A 12231-nucleotide genomic window follows, 5' to 3' on the forward strand; every position below is an offset into this window, starting at 1 on the left:
AGGTTTCCTATGTAAGTCTGGTCAAGTTGAGATTTAATGTCGTCCTAAGAAAGTTCTTAGTGGACAGCTCAAACCAAGGTGGCAGAGCCTGAAATCCACCCTCAGGATTACTTTTCACCGGCTGCAGCCTATAATACCCTATAAAGCGACTAAAGCAAGTTTTCCACTAAAATCCGACAGGAAGCTGAAAACAAATACAACCTTGCAATTGTAGGCTGGATACGCTGGCGAGCTCTGGAGGCTGGCCTTGTTACACACCTGCCCACTGGCTCCTTCCGGAGCCGTTTACTGGTCGTCACGAGACTGACAATTTCACAAACCAATCTGTCGTCTCCTGGACCTCTTTTCTGTTCCGGCGAGCGACAGCGTCTTGCGTGATCAGCGTGTTGACGTCACCCGAGGGTCCCGCCCTGCAGCCCCGCCCCAGCCCGGCCGGCCTGGACCGCGGAGCCGGGTCTGCAGGCCAGCGGGCGGCTCGTGCCACAGAGGAGGTAGGCTGCTTTCCCGAGCTCTGCTGGGCAGGTTGCAAAGGTTAGGGGCTCGCCGAACTCCCTACACCTGGCCAGGGACGTGCGGCCTGTGGGTGCTAATGCGGCGGAGTGCGGCGGGAGGGATGCTGGGCCCCGGCACTCTCCCACACTCACAGGAGGCGAATGGTCCAGCCTTGGCCCCTTGTCTAGCACCCTTGTCAAGACCCAGATGGCATGCAGGTGTGGGCTGGCAGGTTACTGTCAGTTACCAGCCTTGCACCTAAATCAAGAAAGCCCAGATATAAGAAAACAAAACGAAAACTAAAGCATGAGTCACAAATGTTCTAGCCATGGTTTTTAGCTCTCAGCTTTGCCCACTTATCCTGCCTTTTATTATTATTTTTCAAAATCTCATTATAATTTGGTCTCTTTTTCTTTTGGTTGGAACATGGGTGAACATTGTGGAACTTTTCTTATTGTTCTTTTAATAAGGCAGTTGCAAAGGCATTTGTCTTCATTCACAGATGGAATCACCGAATCCATCCCTTGACCCAGTACTAGTTAGGGTAAGGTTAGTAAAGGTGAACACAGTGACAGGTCTAACTTCTAAGTGCACTAGAGTTACTCCAGCATGCCCCATCTGATGTCTTTGTTTAAGGGTACTAAAGGGAATTCCCATAATCACTTCATCTGCCCATCTTCTTCTAGAGCAGGATTTGATGAAAAAGAAAATTTTTATAGTATTATGGCTGTATTTATGGATAAGTAAAATGCTGGATAAACTTGCCCATGAAGGGATAGTGTAGAATGTGCCTCCCTCTACAACCACTACATTATGTCCATACATGTGTACTATTTTATATTGTTAGGAAGAATGCATTTTTCTTTGAAATATTCCTGACCTTTAATGGTTACATCATCGGATGCATTAAAGAAGGGTAATTAAAACTGCTCTGAGGACTTATCTTCTCAGGATAGTTACTATTATTTGGATTTAACCAGTAGATAATTTATAGGATAAATGCCTGTCTATGCCACATGCAGTTTTAGATGTTGGAAATTGAGTATTGAACACACTCAAACCCCTTAGATTCTAGTGAAGATGAAATATATGTGCTGATGAAAACATGGTTTTAGATGGGAATGAATGCTAGAAAATAGAGCAGGAAGACACATTGGTGTGACGATGGTATGTGGGATCCAGGAAAAGGTCCCTGTAGAGGTGATGTTCTGGATGAGTCCTGAATGTTTAGAGTGAGTCATAGAAAGATCAGGAAGTTTCCAGTATCAAGGCGAAGTCCGGAAAGGAAGATGAAGGTTAGTGGGAGGGGAGTCCAGGATGGCTCTAACAGGAAAGGGTGGGCAAGTGGACCTTGGTTGGAGATGATGCTGTACAAGGAATAGGAGTCGGAGGCCTGTGTGGAAGGGCATACTTTAGAGGTGCTCAAGCTCTCAGCAATTTTCTGTTTGTTTTGATTACGAAATCATTGTCAATTCATTTTATATTTTCCCCTTTGAGGGTCCTCTTAATGAAAAAATGGCCCTCTTTTCCCTAGCACTGTGTCCCACAGAGTTATTTTTTTCTTTTCTTTGCTGCTGTGTGCAAGACTCAAACACCCTGCTTATCTTCAGCACTAGCTTTTATCTCTTTACTCCACATCATCAATCATTTTCAATACAGTCTTTGCCTGCTTTCCATTGGAAAGCACTGGCAGGCAGTCCTGCTCTGCCCAAACACGTGCTAAGAAAGTTCAACAGAAAATAAAGTAGCCTTTCCCATTAGAACTTGTATTAACGACTAAGGATTATTCTGTTTTATTTAGTTCCTTCTGTGTCCTGGGCACATTGCATGCATATTTCCTCCAGACATATTGCAAATACTAAACTTTTCATCAGTGAAGAAAACATTCACTAAGTCACCTCAGCTAGACAGATGGAGATCATTAGCTTTACTCCTATTCACTTTACCATGCTCCATCCTTATCCACCAAGCATGTAATAGGATCTACAGGTTGATGATGTTTCAAACTTGGTTCCTGATGTGACATTTTAGAGCTCATGTAATGGACCCTTTTGTTAGAGAAGGGGCTCTGGAATTGTAGATGCGCAGTAGTTTCCCAAACTCAGTATGTAAAATTGCCAATGCTTACCTCCAAATTTTCATGCTGGTATTTTATTTTGTTCTGTTTCCATCTTGAAAATCCCTAAGCAAGGAATACCTGTATATGTTAAAGTACAGCATGTCAATATTTAGAATGCATTGTTCCTAGATACATTAGTTGTTCCAATTTGCCTTCTCCAACACCATTCAAGGCTCTCTTTGATATGGGCATCTATTCTGGTCCTGCTGTGTGCCCTCATTCATTCACAAAGCAGCTGTCAAATTTCTGGAAATTTGTAAACTGTTCGGTATTTTGTATTTAATGTGAAATGAGACACGCTGGGAGCACATGATGTATGAAGAGGAGCTAATATAAATCCAGATAGTTCTCTTTTACACAGAGAGCTCATTGTTAAACAGTCTCTGCCATACATTGCTTGAAAGACTATTCCATTGATGACTTGATACTGCTTAACTTTGTAACCCATTTAACATCATGATTATTAATTGAAGTTTATTAATTGAAACATATTTCTTTGTATATAAAGAGTAGATGCTGCATAACTTTCTGTAACCCATTCAACATCATGTTTCCTACATTTGTGTCAAAACAGATGTACTATAGACAAAGATCCTGCATTCTTAAGAAGCATAACTAATTAATATGACATCCTAGAGCCCTCATCTAGTAGTTGATGGAGACAGAAGCAGAAACCTATGGCTAAACACTGAGCTGAACTCCTGTAGTTGCAGAGAGGGTCAAAACCAGGCTGCAGAGACCCACAGACACAGACACAGCTGACCTGAATGGAGGCTGGGGGGGGGGGAGGTTCATGGACCTCAGACTGATAGCTGGGAAAGCAGCATTGGACCGATCCAGACCCCCTGAAAGTGGGTCTCAGTTGGAGGTCCTAGACAGTCTATAGGACCTCAGATAGTGGAACCAGGATGTACCCCTGGTGTATGACTTTGGGAGCACATTCCCCATGGAGGGATGCTCCCTTAACCTAGAGGCAGGAGGGAGGTCCTAGGCCCTATGCCAAAGACTTAGCAGATTTTGATGGCTTCTCCTGGAAGGCCTCACCCTCCCTGTGGAGAGGGTAGGGAATGGGATGAGAGGAAGGTCGGGGGGCATGGGAGGTTGGGAAGGAGAGGGAACTGGGATCAATATGTAAAGTAAGAAAAAATATTAAAGAATTTAATCATAAAAAAAGAGTGCATTGTTTCTGAACTCATAGTAGGCAGTTTAAAAGCTGGGACAGTGCTTTTCCTTGAGCTAAAATAATTCTCTTTTAATTTTTCCCCCTATTCTGAAGAAGTATATGTCAGCACTTTACATTCGCCCTTCCTTTTTGTTAGAACATTATGACTTCTAAGTGACTCCCTATACAGTGCTGTATATGGTTTGTAGATGACTCCAAATTCAGTGATACACGATTGTAACACCAACTATATGCAAAGCTCTGGGAGGTGAAATCCCAAGTTGTAGTCCAGCCTGGGCAACTTAGCAAGACCCTGCCTCCTGATAAAAATAACAAAACAGGATTGTAGCTCAGGAAAAGAATACTTGAACAGTGCTGGATTCAACTCACAATGTATCAAAATTTTTTAATTCAAGTTTTAATTTCAGAGATATTTGAAAGATATTTGAAATAGGTTGATAATACTTTCCTAACCTGATCTTATTTTTAGACATGTGGCATGCAGTGTGCTGGTTCATTGTTTCTGGTAGCAAGAAGAGCCCTTCCCATGAATGAGGAAGTACTTGGGTCAGCTCAGTGATGTAATTTTTCTGATGCTACTTTTAAAAAATAGAAACCAACTTATAAACTTTATATGGTTGAGAAACCAGTTTGTTACATGGTTGAGAAATAGAAAGCATGGTCCTACATTTTAAAAAGAACCATTAGTTGTAAGGTTCTCTTTGATAAACTACATGAGGTTAATAACAGTAGATTTACAGAAATTAAAATCAGTAGTTTAATTTGCTTTCTGGCTGTCCTTTTGACTTGTCATAATGGAATTTGAGTTTAATGGTGTTAGAGTAATATTAATAGAACTGGCATCTTTCTTAAATGTCAGAAGATTTTTTAAATTTATGCAAAGTATCAAAACTATATATTTAGATCAAGTTTCACTGTTTGTAAGGATGCCTCTTCAGCCTGTGCCCATATTCTTAGAAATCTAGGCTGTCAAGATCGGATCCCACATTGTAGGCATCTCGACTATGGTGAGTCCTGTACCCCAAACAGGGACCCTGATGGCCTCAGTGTTCTGTTTGACAGCTGGCCAAAGCTCTGCCTGTGCTTCAGGGTCCACTCTAATGTTGGACTCTCAGTAAAACATTCCTTTTGTCTCCGGGATGTGAGCTTTCCCTTTTCATAGCACTTCTGGGATGCTTTCTCCTCTTCACCTTCATACCATTAGTCATGGGTTATCATAGATGCATTGTCAACTCTGCATTGGCTAAGGTTTAAAAGACTCCATCTGTGCTATACATGGAGTTGTTTTTGTAGTGTAAGGCCTTCCAGCTTCATTTTCTCTTTCAGTACAGTCTTTGATAGAAGTGCTGGCAAGTGTTTCTTGGCTTTGATTCCACAGAACTGTCTTCCTGTTGCAGCTTGGGTCTGACTTCTATAGTTTCTAGCCAGTCCCTTTTGAGAAACTTAAATCTTTGGATGTAAATGTTGAGAGTATATTGCTACTGAAAAAGTCACAGTAAAATAGTTACAGTCATTAATACTGTCAATATAGATGGCAAAACTGAGTTCCAGAAGGGCTGGCCTAGGAACTCTTGGCTATTCACTTGGACCTGGTCAACTCTTCATCTCTCAGTGACATCCTTCTGTTCCTGTGTTGTTGTAAATTCATCAAAGGTAATAGCAATTTTTGAGGTGTTAGAAGTCTCTGCAGCATAAGTGAAGACACCAAGTCAGGACTTGCTTTGGCATTGTTGCTGGTAATTAGCACAGAAAATTTTCTGTGTCAAGAGCTGTGTCATGGAGCTATGCTGTTACCCTTTGTTATGGCTAGCCTTTGCATTGTAGGGGGTTCAAGACCATCTCTGGTCTCCACCCATAGATGAATAAACACATGGCAGATGCCCCAGGGCTGAGAGCACATTCTACTACCAAATGCCCATAGGGAACCTCTGTTGTCTTTAATTTACCCACCAAACCTCCCTTTAAGTCAGGTTGCAGTATTACTGACCCTATCTTGGAAAACATATAAAAACATAAAAAGGGTAAGTAACTTGGCCAAGGTGGCAGTAATGGGGTGTAAAATGAGGCAGTGCTCTTAATCTACTTTTATCCAACACAATCCCTCTATCTTACCACTGTCACTAAAGATCCTATAAATCAAGGAAAATTCAGTGCCAGCAGGAGGCAGCTGATGCCAGAAGGAAACATAGTGGGTGGGTGGCAAGCTGGTGAGTTGGAGAATGTTCCCAGTTGCCTATTTTTCAAGACAAAATAGAAATCTGGGGATTTCATTAGTGACAATGCTCATCTCTGCATATTGACAGTTGATTCTCTGTTTAGGAAGTGTGTAAGCCAGCAAGTAAACACAGTCCCTACTGTTAGTTTGAGGTCTTTGGGGAGGAATATAATAGTGCTTTGCTGACCTACAGAGGTGTGCATCCACTTAGTGATGGAAGTCGGGTACATGCCAAGAGGAGGGTGCAGGATGGGTAAGTAAGACATTGTTTTGTGAAAATTAAAGCTGCTTATCTAACATGCTCTGCCCCCGTCTGCTGCTGGTACAAACTAAACTGCCAGCTTTTTAGCTGTGACAAGCATTGTTCATAACTTTCTCTTTCATGACTTAGACTTGCCCCAGTGATCAAATAAACATCTCATGAGACATTGAGAAAATGTGGACTCTGGAATTGAGTGCTTCCTTCCATCCTGGAGAAATGAACCACAGCCACACTTCACATTGTTGAGAGCTGCTTACCCTGGAGTTCTTGTTTACCTTTCTTTGAACAAGGAAGTTCTGCCAGTGTTTGAAATACTGAACTCTCGCTGGCCTTTGGTGTTTGCCCTGTCCTTCTGATCCTGCTCTCCTCAGGCCAGCCTGTGGGAAGGAGCTTGCACTCCCATGCTGTCCTTTCACTCTGTTCTGGCCTTCCATTTGTTTCCTTTGGTTCCCTCACCAGGGTTCCCCAGACAGAGAGGATGACTCATTGTTGGTGGACATGCTGTTCTTAATTGATTTTAAGTTGCCTTTGTCTTCCTCTTCATTGATACATTGAACAGATTTTCAGATCATTCAAAGTCATCATCTTCTAAGGTTAGTCTTTTCTTGACAGCATTAGTCATCTTCTAAGGTTAGCCTTTTCTTGGTGGCATTTCTGGTACTCAGCCTTCTTTGTATTGTACTTTGTTTTCTAACTATTTGGATAATTTGTACATAAGGATAGAGAGAGTGTCTTTTCCATCTTACCTTACCTCACAGCAGCTAGCCTTCTGAGTGCTGGGAAGAAAGGCATATACCAGCACTACTGGCCTTCTGTATGTTTATATATTGGTAATTGTAGTTATAAGTCTAACAAGCAAATAAGATGTCCTGCATGTCCACCATTTCTCTAGGATACAGAATTGTTCTCTAGGAGGTTTTCTGTTTGTGATTTTGTTTTCTTTCTTTCCTTTTTTTTCTTTTTTCTTTTGTTTTTTGGTGGGGTCTCATATATCCCAAGCTGGCCTTGAGGTCCCTGTGTAGCTGAGGACAACCTTCAACCTGTGTCCCTCCTGATTCTGTCTCTACAGTGGGTGCCACCATGCCTGGCTTTCTAGGCTCTTTTAAAGTGTACGAAAAATTATTAAGGATCTATAGGAGCTTTCGATAGTGTGCTTCACAAGAGACCTGTGAATAATATGTGAAATATATATGATAAGATGGGGGAATCAGTATTTTAGTTTCCATTTTTAAAAGTACCTTTTTATCTTTTGAACTTATAATTACATAATTTTCCTCCACTTTCTCCCTCCCAGTCCTCACATATGTCCCTCTTTACTCTTTCACATTCATGGCCTCTGTTTTCATTGTTGTTATATACATGTGTTTGTGTATGTGTATTCCTAAATACATAAGTACAGCCTGCTCAGTTTGTATAATGTTACTTGTATGTAAATGTTTTCAGGGTTGACCATTTAGTATAATAAAGGTTAGCTTGATGGTACCTATACATATTCTACCTAGACAAAGTAATCTGTTATTATAACAAAACAACTGATTATGGTAATTTTATAAATGAGAAGTTTATTTTGTAAATAGATCTCCTGCTTAGCTTTGGCTGTCTCCTTGATACAGCCTGGAGTTAATCTGAGGGAGATTCAATTGATGGATTGCCTGTATCAGAATGGTCATGTCTCTGGGGACAGTTTTGATTGATAATTGATGTAAGAGGGCCCAGCCCACTGTGGAAAGAGCCATCCCTCAAAGGTGAGCCTAGGCTTTTTAAGAAAGGAGCTGAATGCAAATCTGGGAGTAAGCCAGTGGGCAGTACTCTTCCATGGTTCTTTCTGCTGCTTTTGTTTGAGTTCCTGCTCTGACTTCCTCAGTGATGGACTGTGGTCTGAAGTATAAACCCAATAAACCCTTTGCTCCCCAAGTTTCTTTTGGAAATTGTGTTTATTATAGCAACAGAAAGCAAGAGAACAACATGCCACCTTTTTGCTAATACATGCTATAGAATCTTGAACACATACATTGTGTAAGTAAACGAAGCTCCACACTAAGTACAGCACATTCATTCATATGAAATATTCAAAACAGATCAGTGTTCTCAGGGCAGGACAAAGGGGAGGAATAGGGAGTTACTGTGTAATTGCTATGGAATTTCCATTGGCAGTGCTGAAAATATTTTGGCACTATATAGAGGTGGACATTATACAATATTGAGAATATGTTGAACACCTCTGAATTGTACAATTTTTATAATTTTATATTATGTAAAGTCCACCTCAGTGTTAAGAAGAGAGGCTATTCAACTCATTGTTTTGGAGGATGGAACCCCATGGTGAGGCAGCTCTATAGCTCAGCCTCTGGCAAGGGTCCCTGACTAACAGCATAGCAAAGGAATGGACAGGAAAAAGCTCTGTGCAGAGATCGCATGCTAAAACACAACTTCTCTTTTGCAACCTTGTGCCTTTCCCAGACCCAGCTATTCCCCTGGAAATACAGTAATGCCTTTCTCCAGTGAGCCAGTTACCACCACCAGGCCCCACCTCTTAATGCTTTCCCCATGGCTTCCTCTTTGAGAACCAAGATGCTAGCTAGCACCTGAGCCTTTGAAGGAAGCACTCAGAGCCCTTGGGGACCAGGAGAGTGTTTTGAGGAGGTGACACATGAGCCTCCTTGAGCAGTGGATAAGCTGATGATAGTTCGGTGATTGGCAGAACAGGCTGCCTAGGTAGGGCTGAAGTATGGCAAAGGTGCAAATGCCAAAACCTATACAAGGAACTCAGAGTTGTCAGCACGGCTGGAGCATTAGGAAAGGAAAGCTTTGTCTCTGAGCAGAGGGAGGGATGGGTGCTGGGGAATTGGAAAGGCTGGATTGTTGGATGAGAGATGATTGAGGAGAGGCTGCTGAGGACTGATAGGGACCGTGTTTTTCACCAGTAAGGATGGTGCCAGCAGCATAGTCAGCCTTTACATGTTTTCCTCTTAGAGCTGTAAATAAGACCTTACTGATGATTAGTGACTATTCCTAGATAGTTGGAAGTGTTTATAGGTAATTTGTATATGCCAGTATCTTTGTTTAGTCACTATAATTTTGATTTTGTAATTGCTTATTTCTAAAAATTACAAGATTAAACTTTTTGAGAATGTTGTAATTTTAAAGTCTTTGCTGACATCTGATAAGGTTTTAGAGGTCCTGCTATATCCCAACCTGGTGGAAGTTGTCTGTCATTCCTACACTTGAACTTTTGCAGTGAGGGTAGAAGGTTCAAGATTATCCTCTGATTCAAAACAGGCTCAAAGCCAAACTGAGTTGCATGGGATTCTGTTTCCGAATAAATGAGAGAGGGGGCAGAATGGAGGGAGAAAGGAGGAGAAAAAGAGGGAGGGAAGCAGAGGTGTTTCTACTATTGGGTATGCAGCACGCTGTTTTCTTGGAATATCAGCCTCTGGTTGCATTGCATCTCTTAGTATTTGTTCTTTTACGTGATTCTGTTTTCTGAAACACAGATTAGCTTTATAATGATCACTCTGGAAGTTGTACCTGATTCTTGTCATTTGAAGACCTAATTTCTTGTGTCTTGTGTGAAAAAAAATATCTAATGAGAAAAGAGAGAGATATACTTTTTTTAAAAAAAAAATCTAGGTATCAGTATTTTAAGATGACATCTCCAAATCATATTCACTACATTTTCAACTACAGCCATTTATCTGTGGTAGAGATTAGAAAATTATTTTTGAAGCTGTGGCCATTGTGTGTGCTTATTGCATTATAGGAAAAGATACATGCAACTTCTGCCTGGTAATAGTCATTGTCATACATGAAAATGGCTCATCCTTTAATCTAGTTTGTGAAAGAGGAAGGTGGTCTAAAGTGACTTCAGGGGAATTTGATGTTGTGTGTGTATTCCCAGGTATGTTCTCCTTGAGTCCTTCTTACATTAGAGGCAGTGGGTTGATTCTCCATTAGCTAGAATGACATGTTCAGGAGTTCTTACCCCACCTTCTACAGAAAGAAGCCTGTGGTATTAAATTAACAGAAACCCAGTTGTCCTTGAAGAGGCTTGTAGAGGGGCTAACAACTTACTAAGCTGCTTAAGTTCAGCTGTTGTCTATCTGTATTTAAAAAGACAGGTCTGGAAAACATGAAGAATATGTAGTAAACCAGTCCCAATTCTGATCTTTGGGCTGCAAGATAATTGCTATAAAAGGTTCAATTTTAAAAATAATGCTTTTATTAATTTCTTGAGAATTTCATGCAGTGTATTTTGAAGTCTCTTCTTCAGTCTTCCCATTTCCCTACCCAACTTCTTGCCCCTGTCCCCTGACAAATTCCATTTGTGATGACCAACTACTCCTGGGTATGAGGCCTGCCCTGGAGTGTACTTGATATATCAAATGTCACACCATTAAAAATACAAATTTTCTTTTTCTAGAAAGCATTCAGATGCCAAAAGATCACTGAATAAAGGTGGGACCTCATGCCCACTTCCCTGCTATAAGCTGGGACTTTATCTGGATTAAGCTTGTGCAGGATTTCTGCATGCTTTCACAATCATTGTGAGTTTATATTTTCACCTTCCCTTTTGTCTGGAAACATTTTTTCTTTGAAATCACCACACTTTGCTCTTAAAGTCTTTCTGCTTTTTCATCCATAATGATCCTTCAGCTTTGAGGGGAGGGATGCGATAAAGATCATATTTAGGGCTAGTGCTGGTTAGTTTCTGTAACTTGACTCAGACAGAGACCTCTGGAAAGTGGGAACTTTATTTGAGAAAATGCCTTCATCAGATTGCCTTGTAGGCAAGTCTGTAAAACATTTTCTTAGTTGATAATTGATGTGGGAAGACCTTGTCCACTGTGGGTGATGCCAACCCTGGGGAGGTGGTCTAGGGAGGTCTAAGAAAAGTAGCTGAGTATGAATTTGGAAAACAAGCCAGTAGTAAGTAGTATTGTTCCATGGCTTCTGCTTCAGATCCTATCTTGAGGCTCTTGCTTGAACTCCTGCCTGCCCTTCCTCAGTAATAATAGATTGTGACCTGGGAATTGTAAGATAAAATAAACCCTTTCTTCCACAAGTTGCTTTTGGTCATTGGTCATGGTGTTTATCGCAACAGTAGAAAGTAAATTAAGGGGCTGGAGAAATGGCACAATGGTTAAGAATTCATTCTGCTCTTCCAAAGGACTTGAGTTCATTCAATTCCCAGTATAGTTTCATGGTTATTCTACAACCTCACCTATAACTCCAGTCCTAGCAGGTATGTCTGGCCTTACTGTGCTCCTGCACCTATGTGCACATACCCATACACATATTTAAAAAGATAAATCTAAGAAGAACAAGCTATGATTGGACTGAACACTTACTAGTCTTTTATTCTCTGTGCATAAACTGATTCTGAGAGTCTTTGCAGTAATTGCTATCTGATGCAAGAAGTTTCTGATGAAAGTTGAACAGTGTATTATTCTGTGGGCATAGCAATGAGTCATCAGGGTGCATATATTTGCTTATATGTACTGTCTATAGAATGATGTACAGTAACTCCATCCTCAAATGTGCTCACAGCCTGTGTTTTGTGAAACTGCTCTGAAGTAGTTTGCACGTATCTTGATGCTTAGCCTCTCCTCTAAGAATGAGGGTATCCCATGTAACAAGTTCAAAATGCTAATCAATTCTGCAGGTGTATTTTGTAGCCTTTCCCTTTTTCTTTCCTTTTAAATTTATTTATTTATTTTTATAACCAAGTCCATTTAAATGAAAACAAACATAGACAATATTTGGGAATTTGGGTGTCGTTCTTTCCAAACTACTTCCTGCTGGTAAGGGGCGCTGTCATGGGGGATTCTAAGAAGATGCAGAAATCCTGGCTGTAGTCTGCAAGGCTGCTTTGTACAGCTATTTTGAATGTAGGATCACCTGGTACTCTGTTTCAGGCGGTCTGGCTTGATCAAACCACATTGGTCTGGAAGGAATCCACA

At 41.1% G+C, this 12231-nt stretch overlaps 1 protein-coding gene across 1 annotated transcript in view; it reads left to right on the plus strand.

Moving 5' to 3' along the window:
* Positions 1-362: 362 nt before the first annotated feature.
* Positions 363-12231, plus strand: part of Stard3nl (STARD3 N-terminal like) — a 40461-nt gene continuing 28592 nt past the window's right edge. The window contains exon 1 of the mRNA XM_051194668.1: positions 363-491. The gene's annotated coding sequence lies outside the window, so the exon portion shown is untranslated. The remainder of the gene's footprint in view (positions 492-12231) is intronic.

Source organism: Phodopus roborovskii, unplaced genomic scaffold (assembly GCF_943737965.1).
Source record: "Phodopus roborovskii unplaced genomic scaffold, PHOROB, whole genome shotgun sequence".
In the NCBI taxonomy this organism is placed as follows: Eukaryota; Metazoa; Chordata; class Mammalia; order Rodentia; family Cricetidae; genus Phodopus; species Phodopus roborovskii.